Source organism: Vidua chalybeata, chromosome 8, assembly GCF_026979565.1.
Source record: "Vidua chalybeata isolate OUT-0048 chromosome 8, bVidCha1 merged haplotype, whole genome shotgun sequence".
In the NCBI taxonomy this organism is placed as follows: Eukaryota; Metazoa; Chordata; class Aves; order Passeriformes; family Viduidae; genus Vidua; species Vidua chalybeata.
The window spans coordinates 31,579,581-31,587,008 of NC_071537.1; positions in this window are offsets into that span (position 1 = coordinate 31,579,581).

Genomic DNA, 7,428 nt, shown 5'->3' on the forward strand with positions numbered 1-7,428 from the left:
ATATTCTTCATCTTACATGCTTTACACCTGTGTGCCTTCTACTCCATTTGGTGATTGGTCAGCGCACCTGGGCACTCCATGGCTCACTGCTTTCAATGCTGTTCACCTGCTTTTCACAGCTGTAGCCCATTGGGAATGAGGCTTGGCTGCAGCCCCACTCCCAATTACCACAAACTGTGTGCCTACACCCACAAGAGTTTTAACACACAAAAGTATAGACCTATATGCCCACCATACCCTTTAAATATGATTTGTCCCTTAATTATCAACTAATTCAGACAGTCTACAAAGAATGATCAGAAAAAAATTTAAAGTCCTGAATTGGCACAAAGGACAACAAAGGGAATGGAAAAAAAAAATAAAAAACAAACAGAGAAACTGAAGGAAAGAAGGAACTGGCAGATACAGTAAAATGTTAATGCAATATTTATCTTAGCTAGTTTAGGGCTGTATTATGAAAGGCTTTCAAACACAGACAAGAAAGGTTAGATTGTCATTTGAAAGGAAGTCAGTGACAGAACTTTGACTCTTCTGTTCCATTCATCTTTCCAGGTGAATGAAAGAGACCAAATTTGGTTCAGTTTGCATTTAAAACATGGACAGAGTCAAAACTAGACAAGAGGATGCAAGGGGACTTTTTGTCTGAATGGATAAATCTCTGCAAAGTCAGCAAGATTTAGAAACAACTGGAACATGCTAAATAATTGCCTAATGTTATTCTTGGGATAAGGACGGGGAAAAGGAGGAGACTCAGACTCAATTTTAACTACATGAAGTTTAGCATAATAACTGAACGTTTAGAAGATCCAAGGTACATTCTCAAATACAAGTAAATGACAAAGTAGTAGTTTATGCAGATAAAACTACCTAGGAACAGGATGAAGCAGAAGATGGCCAAAATATCACCTTGAAAACCAGTGATAGAATGGGAAGAGTAGAACTGTCTACTTTCACAAGATCAGTCCTTTACATATAATGGGATCATACAGGTCATGTCCAGCTTCAATTAGACAGCAAAGGGTAATTCAGAAGTCAACAATAATTGCATGGATGATATAAAGAAAGAGCATTATGGTCAGGCTGCAAATTGTACACCTTCCTAAAATCTTGCCATGTCAGACTCCAGAAGCCTGGAGCTGTTTGAGACTTCTGACAGAACCATACAGGCAGTCAATTAAAGGCAGCAAAGCACACCTGTTATTATTAACTTTTTGGAATAGAAAAATAGGGGCAGAATTTTTGCATTCCATCTCCATTTGATAAGGTCTTTTAAACTTAAATACTGGTTTTATTAAAGTGGTTCTCCTGGCCCCTGCATAGCACTGCTAGGATAAGAAAGACTATTTAAACACTCTGAAGTGCATTAGTGTTGGAGGTTAGGATTTTCCTTTTGTTTTTCCTTTTTCTCTCAGGGAATTTTCTCCAATCTGTTGCTTAAAAGACAATAACAACTGATGCTTAAGAGAGAAAAAAGAAGTGTCCAAGGTGGGGGAGGGTACAGCTGCACTCTCATAGCTGAGGGGCTTTCTTTTGGAAGGACAGAAATACCGTGAAATTTTGGCCGGGGGGTAATGAGCTGGGCTCAGCTCCCCTCTCTCTCACTTGCTTTTGGGATCGGAGGGGACACAGGCTGCGGTCGCTGTGGGGAGAATTCGCCACCACTGCAGGGTTCTGTCTTTTGCTTTCCTCTCCTACCATGAGTGAGGCCCTGCTCGTAAGAGCCGCCATTGCACTGGGACTAGAAAGGACCCTCAGCATCTACTCAGGAGCCTCAGGGGGAAACCCAGGATCCTGAACGCTGCCAAGGGGAGCCTCTCCTGGCTGCATTCAGAAGCCAGGCAGCCGCCACTGCCAAGTCCTATAATTTCTCTGCCGTTGCTCTGGGTTTTTCACTACCCTGTAACCCCACACCCCCTGCCTGCCGGAACACCCCTTGGCTCCTGCTACAGCTGCCAAGTTTCTGATACATTTCATTTACTAATCTGGCTTGCCTCTTCCATTCCAGCTGCTGCTCCGAGGTCCCTGCTAGAGCTCATTTCGCCATCCAGAGGAGCACTGTGCCCGGCTGGCCCTGGGGGTCCATGAAGGCAGCCCCTTCTCCATCCCTTCTGCTGGCTGTGCCCGCCATTACCGCGTGAGGGGAACGGGGCGGAGCTCACGCCACAGCGCCCCCTGCAGGCGCAGGGGCCGTGCCCGGCCAGGAGCCAGCAGCGCCCCTGCTGGCTGTGACCGGAACTGCACAAAGGGGAAAGTGCCGCGGCCGAGAGCGGCTGGGACTGGGTTTGTGCTCTGGTTGGTGCTGCTGCCCTGGCTGGGGTTTGTTTGCCTTGTTATACATACACATACTAGTAAAGAACTGCCATTCCTTTACACACAGCTTTGCCTGAAAGCCCCCTAAATTCAAAGTTATATTAATTCAAAGCTAAGAGGCTCATACTTTCCATTCCAAGGGAGGTTTCCACCTTCCTTGGCATACACCTGTCTCTCAAAACAAAACAATTAATATGACTCAATAATGAGTCTTTACTGCATTCTTATTTAGAAAAGGGAATTTAAATTAGTTATAACATCTGCTGTCACAAAATCTACCCAAGTAGAAATCTTTACAGTAGAAGTCCGATTTTCACATTGCTGACTCCTATGGGAGTTCCTGGCATCACTGTTCCAGGACCTAAGGAGAAGTTAGGAGCCCAAAGCATCTGTGTCTGCTCCTTTGCTCCACAGGCTATTTCTTACAAAGTAGCCAAGAATTACTCTGCTCTCTCAGGCCTTCACAGGGGATCTGGCTCACTGTGACAGCAGAAAGCTGATCCAAAAGACGTACTGAGAAGCAGACATTACCACACGTAGGGAGGGCTCTCAGAAGTGCATCTGCTGAGCATCTCTCCAGCCAGATAAATCTGCAGGGAATTAGTCCAGCATTTTGCACTTTGAACTTTTGAAAGTAACCTGCCCTTTTTTAGTCCATCTGGAGTATCAACTCAGTGAATAAAAATAACAAACTCAGGCCCTGTTTCAACACTTTTTTTTTTTTTTAATCCTCAAGCAGGCCCCCAGGATTCTCAGCAGTTACTTTGAAGGTCCAAAGCTGTGCCATGAGACCACCTGAGACCACCACACTGCTGTTTTTTTTCCCTTCCTTGTGAAGTGTCCAATTCCTGCTGAGAGCTACTCCACCAAGAGGAGGACGGTATGGAAAAATTCCAGCCTGGTTCTGCTCACCCACCTTTTCAGAGCCAGAGACAACGTTACCAAGTACAAGGCTAACTATTAGTGCAAGCTGAATGGTCTCTAAGTACTGCCCATCAGGCAGTCAGATGGTATAGACCTGGACAGACTGACAGCCACTCACAAGTACTCCAGTAGAGAATACAAAGGGAAGATAGGAGTTACTTATGCAGATGTGTCACAGAAGCATTTCCTTTCTGTAGATCACTGCTATGAGATAAAACTAAGACCTGCCAGTGGATGACCAGTGGTTGTGGCAAATGACAAATAAGATTATTTTTTAATTGAAAAAGAAGAAAAAGGAAGATAAAAAAAAATATTTTCAAAAAGCAAGAAAAGGGAAAACAGGAAAATAAAGTAGGTTGGTCTGAAGCCTTACACAGCAAAACCGGAAAGGTTTCCTTCAGGTTGCGCAAGCATCATACCACTAGTAACCAAACCCACCAGTCCAACCCAAACACCAACCTGTTTGTTCCTAATTCTGTAGCTAATGTCTAGTGGTACTGGCAGGTGACCTGCCAGGATTATATTGCTGGATTATATCCCACTGCTCAAAATTCAATGATGCACAAAGGTCACTAATGGATTTGCAAGGCTAACTTTATGAAATGTACTTAGATCACTGATGGATCTCATTTCCTCAACAAAAATGGAGACTTTTTTTTCCAATAATAAGTCGCCATTTGTTAAATGGATTAGTATTATTTTGGCATGACCTGGCATGCCTACTGCAGTGGAAAAAAAAGGGGAAACAAACAAATGAAAAGGAACAACTGCTCCCAAAACTATTAAAGACTATTAAGAACAAAGCCTGCAAGGTAGATGTTGAGATGAGAGGGAGTTAATGAATTCTTATCTTCTGGCTGCAAGAAGGAAAAAAAAAAACAAAGGCAGCTACAGAAATAGAACAAGACCACAGCAGCTCTCATCTTCCAGAATTACAGGCTACAGAATTACAGCATGACCACAGCTAGCCAGAGGGTACCATTAAAACTAGCAAGCTCACACTAAAAAAATTAGTCTTTAATTTACTCTCCAGTCTTTTTAATATCCTCTAGAATTTGTTTTGGGGTTTTTTTGTTGTTGTTGTTGTTGGTTTTTTGGTTTTTTGTTTTTTTTTAATTCTGAATTGCAGGGGTCTTTTACAGAATTCTGGTACTGCAAGATGCAGCGCAGCCTGTTCCCCAGCCAGCTAGAGTGCACAGTGGATTTTGCACTATGTTAAACCCTCTCCCATAGTTTACTTTGGGAATTCTGCATACAAGCAGCATCCTGTTTAGGGATTCCCTCCTGATGAAGTAACAGTAGAAACACATCAGTAGCACATCACTATTTGGACAGAGCTGTTGCTCCTACCTAGGTCCCCTATGTCCAAAGAACAGCAAGCCCCACATTGAGCCTGCAGAAGAGGAGGCTCTGGGGTGACCTAATGCAAAGAGGCTCCAAGGGAGCTGGAGAGGAACTGTTCACAAGGACATGGAGTGACAGAACAAGGGGGAATGGCTTTAAACTGAAAGAGACAAAGTTTAAATTTGATATTAGGAAGAAATTCTTCCCTGTGAGGGTGGTGAGGCCCTGGCACAGGTTGCCCAGAGAAGCTGTGGCAGCCCCTGGATCCCTGGAAGTGTGCAAGGCCAAGGTGATCGGGGCTTGGAGCAACCTGGGATAGTGGAAGATGTCCCTGACTATGGCAGGGACTGGGACAGGATGGTCTCTAAGCCTTCCAACCCAAACCATTCTGTGATTTTATGTTTTCCTGCACTAAATTGACCCAAGAATTGCCTATACAGTTATTGTGATATTTGATACAGAGTCTTCAACAGTTTTATTTCAGTACCACTGGAAATTTAACTATTAAAGTTTGACTTCAAGTGGTAAATTACTAGTTCTCTTGTTTCTTCAGCAAGGACAGTGCATACACAGAAATCACTCCAGCAGCTTCAGAACCACCCTGAATTCATTTTACTCGGGAAAGATCCTACCAAAGCATCTGCATTGAAAGGTATACTTTGACCTAGCATTTCATTTGGCTCCAAGAATTCCTGGATGGCTGCTCTAACTTTTTAAAGAGCCCAGATTCTCTGGGGAACACCAGACCTTTGATCCTGGTTACCAGTGTCCAGAACATCACCTTCATCTCCACCTGGAAGCCTCTGGTGCTGCTGCTCCATCTTGGCATGCTGCGTTCTCTCATGAGGTTAAAAGGCTAAGCAAAGTCCTTTCTGGAAGCCAGTACTGGCTTTGAACTAGCACACAATCTAAAGTCAGTATTTCTTGTTATCACATCATAGGCCAAACAGATTTCCTGCATTAGATTGTTTTCAAAAAAACATAGGAAGTTTTTTATCAGATACTATTTTCTCTCCCTCTTTTAAAAAATAGGATCTGCAGTTTTAGCATACAGTAAATGTTAAGTTCTGTTTGTTTCTAAGCCTACAGCAGCAACACCTTCAGCCAGAGCAGTGCCTTCCACCACCCTCAGCACCTCAAACAAGCTGAGCTCCCTTTGGGAGATGTGTTGCTGTAGGGACACAGTGAATGAGACAGGCTGATCACCAAACAACATGAGAAAACAAGCAGTCCTAGAAAGAATACAACCAACAGAAACCTAGGGACATGCACTGCTAGATCTCTCAAGAGCCATTATACCAGCTGACACTTCTAAAAAATCCTTCTAAGGATTTCAAAGCAGCTTCAACAAATTTTACAACCGCAACCGAGAGTAAAGACACACCCATGTAAACTACTTTCCTAACTCCAACTCTGTTCTGCCCACTGTGCTTATTCTGTGTATCTGCTGTGCAGCTCCAGCACAGAATCTGCAAGTACTGAGTCAGCTTGGCCACATCTTTTAAGTCACACATACAATTTATACTTCATAACTAAGTGCTCTATTTCTCCTTTGCCTTCAGGTACTCAAGTCATAACTACAGTTTTCTTACACCTTGTTAATTAGGTAGCTTAACCTCACATAAGGATGTTGATGGGAGTCTAGCAGACTAAAATTAGTTGGTACAAACACAGACATATTGTTCAGTAGGTGATAACAAACAATTTTTCTGCAAGTGTGGAGGCACAGGCACTTGCAGCATCATGTCAGACAGTCTGTTCACATAAAATGTGATGGGGGAAAAAAGTGAAATCTAGACTCAAATCTCCACAAATCCCAGAGATGTGACAGCTCTTTTCCACTGAGCTAAGACACCTGCTCCAATTCTCTGCATTCCTGCCATCCTAATAAATAATCCTTAAAAACAGAAACTCATGGCTGATGGAAATACAACAAACAACATGTTTAAAGCATGAAATCCAATCTCCACTTTTTAGGAACAGTCGTAAAAAAAGGGTGTTTATTACAAACTAGCCAGTACCCAGTACGGGACCCAAAGTCAAGTGATTGCTCCAAGTCATATATATGAGTTTCGCTCTCCCACATGCAATCATACATTGAAAAAAAAAAAAAACCAAAAAAAAAAAACAAACAAACAAAAAAAAAACAAAACAAAAACAAAAAAAAAAAAAAAAAAAAAAAAAAACAAAAAACCAAAAAAAAAACCAAAACCAAAAAAAAAAAAAAAAAAAAAAAAAAACACCAAAAAAAACAACCCAAACCCTTTCCTGACTAGTTCTACCCAGCAGACTACTTAGGACAGGATACAAGTCTCTGTGCAGGTGTCCTGGAGTAATCCTGAATGTTATATATTGTATTACACAGTTATTGTGCCTAAAAATTGTTCCTGTCTCTTTCATACCCTGCAGTGGGGACCTTTTGTGGGGAGATGCTACCATGGGCATTTTTTAAAATCACTCTGCCCAGACAGCTTCCTGCTTTTCACCATGTGGTGTTTGCTTCACGGGCTGTTTGGCCTTTGCTCAGGCAAAGGTTCTTCTTTTCTTCCCTTTTTGGGTCCTTTTTTAATTTTTGGGTTTTTTTCCTTACTTTGGAGAGGCTGCAGTCAGTGGATTCGAACTGCCCTGGGTGCCTGCAGGTCACCACAGGAGGCCCTGCTCCAGTGAGCCAGCCCTGATGGAGAGTTCTCACTCTTTGGTGACAGCTTTGGGTTTGCAGCTGTAGCCATTCATAGAAACTGCATTTCATAATTAGAAACTGTTTCAAAATGAACTTTGCAAACCTGCTGGCAGCAAAAAAAAAGCAAGCAAAGTCTGGGGGACAGGACACCCCATGCCAGAGTCAACAGA